We start from the raw sequence: 16,549 nt of genomic DNA, 5'->3' as shown, positions 1-16,549 counted from the left end.
TTTCATTCACTGCTGATACTTTAATCTAACTTCAGATTTGACTTGTTGATCAAATACTTTGTGAGTAAAATGTGAATGTGTAAAGTAACGAGCCGTCAGATACATGTAGTAGAACAACAAGTCCAAAGTTTCCTGCTGAAGTGCTCAGCTCCTTTACTGCAGTCACCGTACTAACAGCTCACTGTCAGAGTAGATTACTACATCAACACACTCATATGTAACTAGTACTACATATAATAATAAAACACAACATGTCCAGACCTCTACGCCCGTCCCCTGACCAGTTTTTAGTGCATCTGTGTTTTCTATTTTGTTACTGTACATAGGCTGTGCATTTGTATATCCGTTTTATATTTCTCTAAGTGAGTCATGCTTGTGTATTTGTTATTTATACCTTTATTACTAGTGGGGCCTCTTGGACCAGATCAATATTGTAAATATGAAACTGTTCTTAATGTTTTATCTGGAAAAATAAAGGTTAAATAAAAAATAATAAAAAAAGTACTAAAAATAATATAACAGTAACACAAAATGGAGGATCTTTGTTAACGGCTGTGTCACCTCCTTCGTCTCTAGTTCCCTGAGTTTGGACACATTCCACCAGGGCGTCACGCAAGCCCAAATTCTGGTGGGGCACAACAAGAGAAGGGAAAATGCGTCCATCACGGGTTTTTTAATACAGTAATCTCTGACGTTGTCTAATGGTTGTAATGGATCTTTATTTTGAGATTTTCATAAACCCTAAAAAAAGTGACACTTAAGCCCTCTATGGGGGTCTGGGGGTAAGATTTGTGTGTGTTTTGTTATGAAATCGAAGTATTCTGGTGAAGAGAATACAGTATAAAGTCAACATTAAAGTTGAGATGGATAGTAAAATGAGCAAAACAACATAACTTGCTCGCAGCCAGATGCTTAACAACTGGACCGAGGGACAGATGACCAATAGCTTTTGCTAATGTTATTGGGTTTGACAAATATCTTGCTAAAGAAAAATAAACCTTTTTCATTTTGTTTTAAATATTAAGTCTATCATTAATAAGAATATGAAACACTTATAATAAAGATAATTGAAACTACACACACATTTAAAAAATAATATATATAAGTTCTGATTTCAAAAAATCTGGTGGAAATCATCAAATATGATCATTATCATTATTAAAAACAAGAGCAGAGTTGATCTCTTACCTTCAGCTGCAGCTTCAGAGGAGAAAATAAACTGTCACGACGTTCAGCTGAAGTTGAAGCAGGAACTTCCCAGAGACGTGTGAGAGTTAAACATTGATCTGAGAACTGAGACGATATGGAGGAAGGCTGATGTTTAATGGCAGCAGATAAAGGTTTAAGATTGAAGGGAAGATAAGTTCATTTATAGGTTTTAACACTGAACTCACTTTAACTGAGCGTTAGTTACTGTAGAAACTCAGTCACTCATCATGTGTGAGGTCTTCATGTAGTGACTCACGTGTTTTGTGTCTTATTTGATGGTAAATTATGTTGAAAATGTGTCTATGAAATATGATTCAGCAGGTGTAAACTATCAGAGAGGCGTTTAGTTAAACATTAATCTGAGTGGGACAAGATGGGTTAAAGTTCAAGTGTTTTATTGTCGTTATATTGAGGGTTAGACAATATAATGACAACACAGGAAGCACTCCCAGAGACATGGAGACATTTAGAAAGATTTAAGACATTTAAAAACTGAGACATTAAGTAATAATTAGTAAACTAAAAATATTAATAAAGACAATGAGTAGGATGTTAGTATGAGTAGGACGTTAGTATGAGTAGGACGTTAGTATGAGTAGGACGTTAGTATAAGTAGGATTTTAGTATAAGTAGGACGTTAGTATGAGTAGGACGTTAGTATGAGTAGGACTTTAGTATGAGTAGAATTTTAGTATGAGTAGGACGCTAGTATGAGTAGGACTTTAGTATGAGTAGGACGTTAGTATGAGTAGGACTTTAGTATGAGTAGGACGCTAGTATGAGTAGGACGTTAGTATGAGTAGGACTTTAGTATGAGTAGAATTTTAGTATGAGTAGGACGTTAGTATGAGTAGGACGCTAGTATGAGTAGGACGTTAGTATGAGTAGGATTTTAGTATGAGTAGGACGTTAGTATGAGTAGGACGTTAGTATGAGTAGGACGTTAGTATGAGTAGGACTTTAGTATGAGTAGGACGCTAGTATGAGTAGGACGTTAGAATGAGTAGGACGTTATTGTGAGTAGGACGTTAATATGAGTAGGACGTTAGTATGAGTAAGCCAGCGTTTACAACATAGTCCCAGTGACCTCATGAATTAACTCCAACCTGTTTAAACTGGTGAACTACGGCAGCTGCTATTGGCCGGTTGGTATGACATCATCTCTGAACGTCCAATCAGAAGCTCTGAAGGAAACAAAGTGACCTCATGGAAACATATATCTGTTTATCGCCAAAATCTAGTTTGTTATTTTTTTGTTTTTATAAAATGTATATCGGTGTTTTTCTATTGTATCTGATGAAAATGATGTTTGTGCCAAAATATATATAAGCAGTTTAACAGAAATCTACAAGGCAGTTTCAGGCCCATGTGAAGGGAAACAATGTAATTAAGAAAATACAATTCTAATTCTACAACTTTAAAGTTACTTTTTCACATAAAATTGGGATTTTTTTTCAAATCTTGGTAAATGTTATATATTTTTTTCTTTTACAATTAAAAGTATTATTGAAAAATGTTGATTTTTTTCTTGTAAAGTTAAAAAAATCTTGGAAAATTAAGTTTTTTTTCCCTCAAGGTGGCCCTCAATGATTTAATCTTTTTGGTACGGCAAGAAAAAACTCTTCTAAACATCACTTAACTACATTTTTATTTCACATTTTTTCAACATTCAAGTCGAGACACTGCAGGTGACTATGGGTTACAATGTTAAACTTATAGATATCATCATAACATTTGATTTGAACAGTTGATTATTGGCATTAAAACAATACTTTTTTTCTATTACAATTTTGGAATTTGCAAAAAAAAAAATACAGAATGGATTTTGGATACAGCCTTTTTATAAATCAAAAATTCTATGTACAGGTCTTAAAAAATGCATTTTCAGGATGTTTTTAAGAAGAAAATGTCTCATAAATCAGACAGTGAACAACATATGAACAAATCCTTCTGTAATAACCTTCAGAATAGTGCTGAGAATGATTATGGAAAGTTTAGTTGATGTTAGTGCTTTAGAAGTTAAGATTTGGAGAATTGGAAAAAATTAACGTTGAGATAATGTCCGTTAAAGATGGTTGTATAGGAGAAATATACAGACGCAAACAGACAAGGTTTAGTCAAATAAACACCTGAATGTACATGTTGGACCTTTGATTTATACTAGTATGAAAGAAGACATGTTATGGAAGATAAATAGACAGAAATCTCTGAAAATAATTCTGGTTAAAGCGATGTTTCTGGCTGCAGTGTCTCTCCTTCATACAGACACTCCTCACATGGAACACTGGTTCACTTCTCTGACCTCATGATAAAACTCTACTTGATCTGTTTTCTATCGACAGCAAGTCTGATTGTTTTCTGAAGGATTTCTGGTTTTCACTCCTATACTCTGTGTGTGTGTGTGTGTGTGTGTGTGTGTGTGTGTGTGTGTGTGTGTGTGTGTGTGTGTGTGTGTGTGTGCGTGAGAATTTTGTATTCATATTGTTGATATAATTGTGTTTAAACATTGTGAAGAATTGCCTTAATTTTTGGGACAAAATGCAAATTATAATATACATATTTCAGTAGATTTTTAGGACGATTATTTGTGCTGGGGAAAATGTCTAACGATGTAATGTCCTCAGAAGGTGATTGAAACATAATTGTGTGTGTGTGTGTGTGTGTGTGTGTGTGCGTGTGCGTGTGTCGTATATTTCTCTCCCTTTCAATTTTATAATTGAGATATTAAATATGTGTGTGTGTGTGTGTGTGCGTGTGTGTGTGCGTGTGCTTGTGTGTACTTTTGCAAATATTATTTGTGTGAGAACCAATTTGAGTTTTAGATCTTAAGAGTGAGGACATTTTGTCCGGTTCTCACTTTGGGACAGGCCTTTAAAGGGCTCTTTGAGGGTGAACACTAGGTTTTAAGGACAGGCCTTTAAAGGGCTCTTTGAGGGTTAACACTAGGTTTTAAGGTTCAGGTATGAATAAGGTTTATGTTAGGGTTAGTGTAAGGGTTGGGGTTAGGCATTTAGTTTGGATGGTTAGGGCAAGGGGCTAGGGAATGCATTATGACAATGAGTGTACTCACAAGTATAGCTGTACAAACGCGTGTGTGTGTCTATGGAATGTCCTCAGAAGGTGATGGAAACATGACTGTGTGCGTGTTTGGTATAAATATGTAATAAACAGCCTTGAATGTTTCTGACTATTCTGTCTATTCATTGAGTCTGCAGAATGAAAATATAATTTGGACCAGTTTTGCCGAAAAGCTGAGAAAAAATTGATTCCACAATGATGCCTCTTGTACATCTTCTTATTATCTTTTGGAAGAAGCCTGTGTCATTTCCGGTCATAAATAAAAACTTGCTGGTTGAATAAAATCAATCTTTAAGTAGAAATGTGCCAGGGGTATGAATCATTTCAGGCTTGACTGTATGTACCGTGACTTTAGTGTACCGTTACTACATCCCTATCGACTGAGTCACAAAAACCTGAAAGATTTCTTTAGCTGTGATCCTGTACAGACTCTCTCTCCTACAGACGACACAGAGACACTGAGGCACCAGGTGAATAGACCCCAAACCCAGGATAAAGAGGTTCAGTGAATGTGGTGTTGAAGGTGTGGATGTGGATCAGTGAGTCAGAGGAGACACTGTAGAAGGACAGAGAGCCAGCAGGACAGTCCACATACACTGCTACTCTGTGAGAGACAGAGGAGGAGAGGATGGGTGTTAGTATCTTATTGTGACGGACAGAGTAACCATCAGCATCAGAGCAGCTCAGACTCCAGGACTGATCATTATGTCCAAACCCACAGTCCCCACTGTTTCCTTTCCTGCTGATTCCTCTGTAACTCACTGATATATAAACCCTTCCGCTCCTCTCGACCTCCCAGTAACGGCGACCAGTCAGACCATTACTACACAGCAGCTGAGGAGAGCGGCCCTCAAATCTCTCTGGATGATCAGGATATGGCTGCCTCTCCACCACCACACGTGTCACCTTCCTGTTGTTGTCAGACAGTTTGATCTTTCTGTGCACTGTGTTTGTGTCCAGTGTGAGTTCACAGGAATCTGATGGAGAGAAAAATACACAACACAGCAGCAGTTATTAATCCATCATCTGCTCATTGATTGACAGTTTGATGATTATGAACATTATAAACACACTTACACTTCTTCAGACTCAGACCTGGTGTCAGCCATTGGACTCCAGCAGGCTCCACCCTGAAAGGAGAGGGGGGGGGGTCAGACCAGCATGTACTCTTTCAGCATGCACACATGGACATTACACAGGCCTTCACATTAAGCTTTTTCAGCCATGTGTGCCCCGTGTCATACTCATACACACTCATAATACTAATTTAACATACTAGCCCAAAATGGAAAATATAGGCCTATTGAAAAAGAAATCCAACTAAGAGGTATTTGTTAAACTAAGGCATTGCCTCTGTAAGCTACGGTAGCCTACAGTGTTTGTGTCTTTTTGCACTTCCCATGAACCTCCAGTATGCTCTATCTGACGGACTTAGTGCCAACCAGTGATGCCGGTAACGCGTTACTTAGTAACGAACCTCTTTTTTCAGTAACGAGTAATCTAACGCGTTACTATCTCCAAACCAGTAATCAGATTAAAGTTACTCATCAAACTCACTGTGTGTTACTTTTTCTGTCATTTTCCTTAGTGAAACATTTTACATAAATGCTCAAATGACTGCGATTGCGATTTAAATAAATGTGCGCGCATGGGTCTGTAGACGATCCAACCGCTCCTCTCATCTTTTTGGTAGCGCCCCTTGTCTCCTCTGACAAGCAGTGTGTGTGTGCCTGTGTGTGTGTGTGTGTGTGTGTGTGTGTGTGTGTGTGTGTGTGTGCATGTGCCTGTGTGTGCAGCAGCATTACGGCCGAGTCTAAGATGAACTGTGGCGGAAAACCAACGTTTTCCCCCCATGAAATATAGCGTCTGCTATGGGGATATTTAGGATAGTTTAGTTTAGTTTAGTTTATTTATTTAGCTCACATTAACAATTAATGGTGCACGGAGGGAACGAAGCCCAATGGGCTTGTACAGAGTTCCACCCCTATCAATAATCACAATGAAATCATATTCAGGCTAACAAATAAACTCTAGAAATTAAGGAGACAAGGTACATAAATACTCAAAATAATCAAAATTAGATGGAAAAAAAAGTGATAAATACATGTCAAAAATAATGAAAAAATTAGAAAGAAAAAGAAAAAGAAAAAAGCAAAGGAGAGGACAGGAGGTTATTAGAAGATTCACAAAAAGATAAGATGTTTTTTAAGCTGCTTTTTAAAGAGTGAGTGGGATGATATGGATCTTAAAAGGGTAGGTAAGACATTCCATAAAGCCGGGCCTCTATAATATATACTAAATTGATGATGTGATGTGCGGGAAAAGGGTAAAGATAAGTTGTTATTGGTGCTCTGTCTAGTGCGATGTGAATGTACGTTAAATGAATAAGTAAACAAAGTCTGAAAGCTTTCCGGGAGATCTTGGTTTCTGTAAATAAACTTGTGAATGAATAAACATATGAGATAGATATTCAATTTGTGAATTGGAAATATATAAAAATGAATAAAAAGTGGTGCTGACGGAGCATATCTGTTTGAATGTGAGATGAATCTTAAAAATCGCTTCTGAATAATACATAATTTTATGAGATGGTTGGGATATGATGCTGCCCAGACCAGATTACAGTAGTTCAGGAAAGGAAACAAAAAACTATAATATAAAGTTAAATGGGCAGAAGGATGAATTAAAGGACAAACTTTCCTTAATATGCCCATCATCTTTGTGGACCTTTTGCAAACCAGGTCTATGTGATTTGACCAATTAAGTCTTTCGTCAACTAGAATTCCCAAAAATTTAGTAGCCTTTACTTGTATAATTTCTGATCCGTTAATAAGTACTTTTGCTTGTTCTTTGGGGTAAGACTTGTTTATGTTGCAAAAGATCACAAAGTTACATTTCTTCACATTAAGTGTTAATTTATTAATTTGAAACCATTTGGCAATAGAGCATAATTCATCATTCACACAGTCAATCAAATAATTAAAATCAATATGAGTTGCTATGAGATTAGTGTCATCAGCAAATAATACAGGAAAAAGATGTTTGCAAGACATGGCTAAATCGTTTATATAGATCAAAAATAATAAAGGGCCCAGTATTGAGCCCTGTGGCACCCCATGTATAATTCTGGACTTGGTAGAAGAATAGCCATTAAGCGACACATACTGTTCACTGTTAGTTAAGTAATTCTTAAACCAGTTCAGGGCAATATCCTCCACTCCATATCTATTTAATTTGCTTATCAGAATACTGTGGTTAACCGTATCGAACGCTTTACTTAAATCCAAAAATATCCCAATGGCAAACTCACCATTGTCCATAGCTGTTGAAATTATATTAGTTATCTGGAGTAATGCATGCTCTGTTGAATGTTTTTTACGAAATCCATACTGGTGAGCATATAGGATCCTATTATCAGTTAAGTGCTTGGATATTCTTGCATAAACTAATTTCTCCAATAATTTAGAGATGCAAGGCAGGATTGATATAGGTCTATAGTTCCCGAAATCATCAGTAGCACCTGTTTTGAAAATAGGGATAACTTTAGCAATTTTAAGATGGAGGGGAATAATTCCAGATTGGAGTGATAAAGAAAGAATATGGGTTAGCGGTTGAATTAAATGATCAGTGGTTTCTTTTAACAAAATGCTCTTTATGCCATCATGACCTGGGGCTGAATTCTTTAATTCCATGATGATATTATGGACCTCCTGTGTAGTTGGAGGTACAAAGGTATTGAGAGGAGGATATTGCCCCTTAATCAAGTTACAAGGGTTCTCATTTGTACCCAAGATACTTGATGCCAGATCACAGCCAACATTAACAGAAAAATTATTAAAGCCATCAGCTATTTCGTTAGGGTTTGAGAGAATTCTCTCTTTCCCACGCATCTCTACAGGTGCAGTTACTTCTGATTTCTTGTGATTCAACAAATGATTAATGAGGTTCCAGGTTGACTTGATATCGTTTGAAGCTTGAGTGAATTTTACTGCATAATAATTTTTTTTTGCTTTCCTTATATCAGCTATAAATTTGTTTTTATATTTCTTATACATTTCTATGCTAGAAGGGGTGGAGTTCGTAATAGCTTTCCTATAGAGTTTATTTTTTTTACGGGAGCGTTTCTTCAGATCTTCAGTAATCCAAGGTCTCCCTTTAGAATAATTAGTTTTAGATTTAGGGCTGATCAAGGGAAAAGATGATTCTAGAGCAGAATTAATAAGTACTATGAATAGGTGGTATGCTGCAACAACATCATTTAGCCCAAGAACCTCATCCCAGGAGACATACCTGATGGCTGTTTTGAAAGATTCCAGATTATTTCTAGTGAATTTACGAAATTTAAATTGGCCACAAGTGGAATCAATACCTTTAGAGTTAGGAGGATCAATAGCATGAACAATCTGGAATACAGGAAGATGATCTGAAATATCACACATCAATAAACCCGAAGTGATTTCATAATCAAGAGAATTAAAAAGAATGTTGTCGATTAAAGATTCTGATGATCTAGTAATACGAGATGGCTTGGTAATTAAAGGATAGAAATTTACAGAGTAAAGTGTGTTCAGAAAGACTGTCGTGGATACCAGATCATCTCTGAGCAAGTTAATATTGAAATCACCCAATAATGCACATAATTTATTTTCCTTGTTAATGATTTCTAAAGTAGAATACAATGCGTCATTAAACGTATTTATATCTGAATCAGGTGGTCTATAAATACAGCCGACTATAATGCTTTTTTTACCTAATGCAATGTCAATAAATACAGTTTCCACAAGTGTCGTATCAAACTCAACACTCAAATCCTTTCTTGTGATGAAATTATAAGCATTAGAGACGTACAAAGAAACTCCTCCTCCTGTTCTGTTGTTTCTGCAGGAGTGAGTGGAATTATAGTTCAACAAAGGATAAAGACTGATAATATCATCGTTTAACCATGTTTCAGAAAAAGCTAAAAGGATCCGGGTACGGTGACGTTGAAGAGATAGAAGTGTTTAAAACTTGGAAACTTATAGTCACGTGGCGACCGGTGGCCGCACACACCCAGTCTATCAACACATGAGACATCGCAGAGAAAAGTCAGATTAGTGCATGAGAGTGAAGGGCCAAGCAAGTTAACTTTACAGACACTGCTACTGTCTTTGCACTTTGGAGGAATGCATTTAATTTAATGAGGGGAAAAACGTTTTTTTAATAAATTTTTTAAACCATAATTTTTATTATTTTGAAAACAGTATGCCTATAGGCTACTAGCCTAGTACAAGCTTTATTTTTTATATTTTCAATGATTCTTAATATGTGCATGTTTTAAATTGCAGACCTGCAAACTCATAGGAGGTGAAAAAGGTGACAAACACCCGTCCCTTCTAGGGGGGTCGGGTGTTTTTCGCTGTCCAAACGATTGGCTATTGGTTAAAACGATTGGCTATTGGTTAAATACCATTCACACAACCAGAGTTCTCCACTATTGCCTCCAATGTCCAGCTGGGTGAAAATAATAGCCAGCTGAGATCCTGACCCTCCTAGGGGGGTCCGGGGGTATGCCCCCCCGGGAGATTTTTTTTAAACTTTTTAAAGTGAAATGCATGAATCTGGTGCACTTTGAGAGGGAAATTAAGAGGCTAAATCTGAGGAATTTTGTGTGAACAAATAATTTGGAGACACTGGGTCGGATGAATTAGAAGCTTCTTGGATTTTCCATTAAAATGTTCATTTAAAATAAAATATTATGCAGGGTCCTCTGGGTTGAGCTTGGTGCTCTTTTTCTTTTATGGGACATATTTCTCTGTAATATAATGAATACATTTAAATGCAGTGAGAGGAATGAAGCAGAAGAACTCTGTTGTCCAGCAATCTTTTTTCCCACAGATGAGGCTGAAATAGGTTATACAGTGCATGGGCATCTGAGCCCCATTTCCAAATGTTTTTAAATAAACTCAATACACACTGGACGTGAACGTGACGTGATCAGTTAAACTTGGATTACCTCCCAGATGAACTGATTAAATTATTGGGCTATTAACTAGGCTATCTAGATCAAAACATTGTATTATTTTTTTTGTATGATATAATAATATGATGTTAATATCAAACACACAAACTAAAAAATAAAAATAACTTGGGGGGGGGGGGGGGGGGGCCTGTCGGTCGGCTCTGATTGTGAGCGCACTGCAGACACTTCATTTCTGCAATGTGCGCTCATTAAACTGTCAGCTTCACTTAAGAGTCCTGTGTGGGTCAACAGTGCAGTGCAAACTATGCAGCATAAAGTTATAACATTCGTCTACGACCGTGATGTTAAATCACCTTCACACAAAGTCTCCGCCCCAGCAAAGCAGCGAGTCGATCGCTGTGACGGTGAAAATCACCGGGACCCGGGAGACCCAGTGAGCGAGTGAGACGCCGCTCAGAAAAAACTCTGTGGTTTGATGGATGAAATCAGTCGGGGATATCCTGCCCGTTAACTTTGTCTACGGGAACGGCTTCCGCGATCTTTTTCTATGTCTCGAGTCTAACAGAGAGCCATGTCGGCAAACTGACAGCGCGACAGCGTGAGCTGCGTCCCTCCGTATAGTTTCTGTTTCAGTAGGCTGTTACATTAACCTCTGAAGCATTGACAGTGTTTAATCAAAGCCTCTAATTTTTTATTATCAAAAGGGGTTTGATTGAGACTTTTAGCCAATTCTAAAGTCTGAACACACAGCGGCAGCAGTGATGCCTGTGCCCGATCTTAACGCTGATTGGACAATACTCATGACGTCTACCAAAGATGTTTTATTGCCAAGATAACGATATTCCCTCGTCTCACACTACGGTAACTCGCCCACACAGTCCAGTCTGGGAAGCGCTGGCTGACTTCTCTGGCAGCTGCCGCTACCCCCCCCCCCCCCCCTCCCAAAAACAAAAACTCTTCGGATCTACACGATTCACGTGGGTCATATATTTTGATTCTAAACGGCGATTTTCGCCGAAAAGCGACGAGTTTGCAGGTATGAAATTGAGATATATGGGCTTCAAAACCTGTAAAGTAACTTTTAAAGTAACTTGTAATCTAATTTAGTTACTTTTAAAAAAGTAATCAGTAATCTAACTTAGTTACTTTTTTAAAGTAACCGTGGCAACACTGGTGCTAAAGGAGCATGTTTTAATAAAACCTGTTAAAACCTTTTAGATGTATTTAATTCCATGTGCTACAGAGGCTAAGATATTAAAGGTCCCATATTCTGCAAAATGCACTTTTTCGATGTTTTTGAACATAAATATGGGTCCACGGTGTGCCTAGAGACTGCCAAAGTAGGGCTGGGCAATAATTCGATTACGATTAAAACTTCCGTCGATATGTGTTTGACATAAATTCTCAATATGAAAATGAAAAAAAAAACTTTACTGATAGTCATTCACCTAACAGCCAATCACAAAGCAGAAAAACTCAACAGCCAGTCAGATTGCAGTTTTTGCATTTCCTGTCTAATTACACGCCCATTTCCTGGTGCGACGTGCATGTTTGAGCTTCAGCGGTAAGGAAAGAGGAAACAGTGCGGCAAGAGTGAAGAGAGTCTTGTGTTTCGCGAAAAATGTCTGTGCAGCACTCTGTTGTGTAGTGCTTTTCCTCTTCATTAAATTAATCAGTGGGCTACACTGTGTCTCGCTGCTATGATGACACCATAGTCACATAGCTGCCGCAGCCAGTGCTGTTCGCTCACTGTCTCTGTCGACTCGCCCGAGCCGTCTCTGTGCATTTACCGGCGTAATAATACGCTCACAACACGGGGGAATATATTGGAGCGGCCACACAGAAAGGGTGAAAATGTGCGACAAGTTTTAACCGCCGTCCCACCGCTGCGGCTCCTAAACAGCAGTCAATCGTATCTCTTTTGCGGTAGTTGCACCTTATGAAAAACAATCAAAAAGAAGCAAAGCTACAGTATAACATACAGGTAGCTGTTCAGTTCAGCCTCATTAGCCTGCTGGTCTGTGAGACCATGTAGCTACAGCATGAGCATCTCCCCTACCTACAGCTGTTGTATGTTTGAGTAGCTGTGATGTGCTCTGACATTCATCAAGCATCTGAGCCACAGCTCTACAAACATTTAAGATTGTTGCCTCCCTGCCTGAGGAGTTAGATGTGATAGTAGTCACTCACAGATCTTTAGTTTTAAACACGTTATGTTATGTAGCATAATATCTGGTTTTACAATGTTTACATTTTGCACGTTCGACTCACATTTCTACTTTTTAAAATAGCTGACATGTAAAACCAGTAATTCTCATATTCATATTTATATCTTAAATGTCAGTACTGAAATGTGTCAGGGCCTTTGTTGATCCACTTTTTATACATGGTTGTGCCTCTACAAGATGTTTACATCTTACAAGATGTTTGCTGTAGCCCTGCCAAAGGAGTTTAATGTGAAAGAAGTCAGAGCTTTTATTTACAATATTTTCAATAGGTTACAAGGCAAGCTATCTTATATTGTTTAGTTAGGTGCAGTTAAAACATGTTTGTGAAGTTAAATGTTTATATTTAATGTGATTCAATGTTCTCTTATCACAATATGCTAATAAACAACATTGTATAGTTTAACTAATGAACACTCTGGTTTCTTCAGGCTTCAGCAGTATCACACTATATATCGTGATCAATATCGATATCGATCAATATCGAAAGAATAATCATGATAATATGTTTTGCCATATCGCCCAGGCCTATGCCAAAGTATCAAAAAAAGAAAACTCTCTCCTTTTCTCACTCTCCCCCTTTCTGAAAAGCTCCACCCCTCCCCCCAATGTACTCCGTTCAGAATTCTTCTCGCTATGTCGTCATAGCGAGAGAAGCCACCTCCTCCCCCCACATTAGTAACCAGAAACTTCCACCGTGCAGTAGTCTATGATAACCCCACCCCCCTATTTCTTATTGGTCCACGGCCCCGAGATCCTCTGGAAAAATATTCCTTCACCGCCATGTTGTTTTCCCCGCTAAGCGACAAGATGCCTGTAGTTCAGCAAAGCATAGAGACAGTGCGGAACGCATCATAATCGGAGGCCACGCCCATCGTGGGGGAAAACAATACACATTGCTCCATTCACTTTGTATTGAATGACACAGTATTCTGCAAACAAACTTAATAAAAACGTAATAAGACATGCCTTTCACAAATACACGTTACTTTCTTTAAAGCCACGACTGTTGTCTGTCTATACGAGCTGTTTTTGTGAAAAATGATTGAGTAATTTTCAATATCGAGACAAAACTCTTAACTAATGTATGCTAGGCTAATGTTAGCCTTCTGCTGTAGGCTAACCCTCGCGTATACTCCATCATCGCCAAGGCGGACGGGAAAAAACACCTCAATATTGAAAATTACTCAATAATTTTTCACAAAAACAGCTCGTATAGACAGACAAGAGTTGTGGCTTTAAATAAAGTAAAGTTTTTTTGTTAAATGGATGTTTGATTAAGTTTTAATTAAGTTTGTTTGCAGAAGACAGGTCTCCTTCAATACAAAGTGAATGGAACGGTGTTCAACGGTTTCACCCACAATGGGCGTGGCCTATTTCATGCACTGTCTCTATGCTGAATGTTGCATAAACCAACACAGAAGCCGATTGCTCATAATCCACTAATTTATCTTAACCACAGCAGTCAAATTCCTCGTTTTTAATAACACAACGGATAGGAAGCTACTTCTGCTTTTTTTCAAACGGTGAAACTAAAAGAAATGTTTTTATTGGTATTTTTGCCTGACTGGTGTATAGCTATTAGCTTCGGGGCAAGCAGGCAGCTTTTGCTCATAATAACCTGTTTATATTCCCCACAGCAGTCTGGAAATGCCTCGTTTTTAAGAAGACAAAGGATTGGAAGCTAATAGTGTAGAAGTCAAACTTTGAAACTAATGTTTTCACTGATTTAAGTGTTTTTTTTTAGCAGTTAGCCCCGAGTAGCTTCGCATTAGCCTCCATCTTTTGCTGCATTTTGATTGTGAACATGCCGTTTCCATTAGCTTGTGGCTGTCAGTGCATCTGTATGAACATAGTCTTTCATGGAGACAAGGATCGGTCATGTCAAACTGTTCAAAGTGCGGCTGAGCTCCTGTGTTACTAGCACTAGACATGGTTCTTCTCACGGGTAAACCTAACCGTGGTCACAGGCACGGCAAAGACGGTGGGAAGGGCTATGGACGCTATGGACGTATGGACAGAGGGCGAGGCCAATGGCTTTGCTTCCGGAAAGGGGAGGGGGGGAGCTCATAGATGGTATATAAAACGAGGGTAGCTGCAGCTCGTTTTCAAAAATAGCCCATCCTGAGATTAGCTGAAAATCAGGGTATAGAGGCATACTACAATAAATGATCTGAACGTTTTTTTCAGCTAACAACTAAAGAAAAACGTATAAGGGACCTCTAAGACCATATAATATTGACAGAAAATTTATAAAATGAGACCTTTAAGATTTTGGTAGACGTTGACAAGTCGTAGTATTTTTTCTGAAAACCGTCAGGAGATAAAGATATGTATCCTAGATTACCTTAGTAGGGTTTAATAGGCGTTTAGGGTTAGGTGTAAATGGGTTAAGAGATTTTTTTTTTTTTTTTCACCTGCCCCGGGCCAGCAGGCAACCGTTGATGTCGAGCCCTGATTACATTCACTTGTGGTTCTTTTCCTGAGTTAAACCGTAACGTACTGACAGCAGCCTCTTCATACCTGAGAGTGTCCAGTCTCCAGAGGGGACCGTCCCGTCCAGCAGACAGTAGCTCCACTCCTGAGGCTCCTGGATGGTTGTAGCTCAGGTCCAGCTCTCTCAGATGGGCGGGGTTGGAGCTCAGAGCTGAGGCCAAAGAAACACAGCCTTCCTTTGTGATCAGACAACCTGACAGACTAAACACACACACACACACACACACACACACACACACACACACACAATATGAGAACAAGGGATAGTGAGTTTCTTTGTTTTTTGTTGAGGTACGTTTTAGTCCAGATAAAATACTTAAGAACCATTTTTATAATAAATGTTAAACATTATCTATAATATTTAATGACTCAATAATAAAATTGAAAGGGAGAGAAATATATGAAAAAGAACGCTGATGGAAATTATTTGAGTCTAGAAACTATTGGAAGTTCAATTAAATATCCTTTGATAAATCCTCGTAGCAGACACAATCCTACACAGGTTAACTTGTTATAAACTAATATAAATCAAATGTCAAATGGTCATCAGTTGAACTAGTTGATAATCTGACCTGAGAGTCTCCAGTTTACAGTGTGGACTCTGCAGTGCAGCAGACAGATGCTTCACTCCTGAATCCTGCAGGTCGTTGTTACTCAGGTCCAGCTCCCTCAGACTAGAGGAGGAGCTGAGAACTGAGGCCAGAGCTTCACAGCTTCTCTCTGAGAGGAAACAGCCACTCAGCCTGGAGAGACAACGGTAAGGGAAAAAATAAATACATGTTATTTTAAGTTGAAAGTTGGCAGGGATTTATTGATGAATAAATCCTACCGTACGTACAGAGCTTTGTTGGAGGCTTTGACCACTGGCAGCAGCCTCAGAAGAGCCTCCTCTGAAGCAGAGTATTTCTTCAGGTCAAACACGTCAAGATCTTTTCCTGATGACAGTAAAATGAAGACCAGAGCGGACCACAGAGCAGGAGACAGATTATATCTTGTGAGACTCCCTGAATTCAGGGCCTGTTGGATCTGTTTCACTAGAGAACCATCGTTCAGTTCATTCAGACAGTGGAACAGATTGATGCTTTTCTCTGCAGAGAGATCCTCATTGATCTTCTTCTTGATGTACTGGACTGTTTTCTGATTGGTTTGTGAGCTACTTCCTGTCTGTGTCAGCAGACCTCTCAGGAGACTCTGATTGTTTGGCAGTGAAAGACCCAGGAAGAAGCGGAGGAACAAGTCCAGGTGTCCATTTGGACTCTGTAAGGCCTTGTCCACAGCACTATGGTAGAACTGTGTCTCAGCAGATTCCTGGGAGGATGTTTGTTCTTCTGACATCAGATTGACTCCAGAGTTGATGAACGTCAGATGGACATGAAGAGCAGCCAGAAACTCCTGAACGCTCAGATGGACGAAGCAGAACACCTTGTCCTGGTACAGTCCTCTCTCCTCTCTAAAGATCTCTGTGAACACTCCTGAGACCACTGAGGCTGCTCTGATATCGATGCCACACTCTGTCAGGTCTGATTCATAGAAGATCAGGTTTCCTTTCTGCAGCTGCTCAAAAGCCAGTTTTCCCAGAGAC

General features: G+C 38.7%; 1 protein-coding gene across 1 annotated transcript in view; it reads right to left on the bottom strand.

Moving 5' to 3' along the window:
* LOC307270903 (NACHT, LRR and PYD domains-containing protein 3-like) overlaps positions 1-16,549 on the bottom strand; it is a gene marked incomplete at both ends in the record, with an annotated part of 58,964 nt that overhangs the window by 31,498 nt on the left and 10,917 nt on the right. The window lies entirely within an intron of this gene.

This window comes from Ammodytes marinus, assembly GCF_949987685.1.
Source record: "Ammodytes marinus genome assembly, contig: scaffold_88, whole genome shotgun sequence".
Classification (NCBI taxonomy): Eukaryota; Metazoa; Chordata; class Actinopteri; order Uranoscopiformes; family Ammodytidae; genus Ammodytes; species Ammodytes marinus.
Note: the sequence above shows the minus strand (reverse complement) of the source record. Positions and strands in the feature narration are given on the sequence as shown.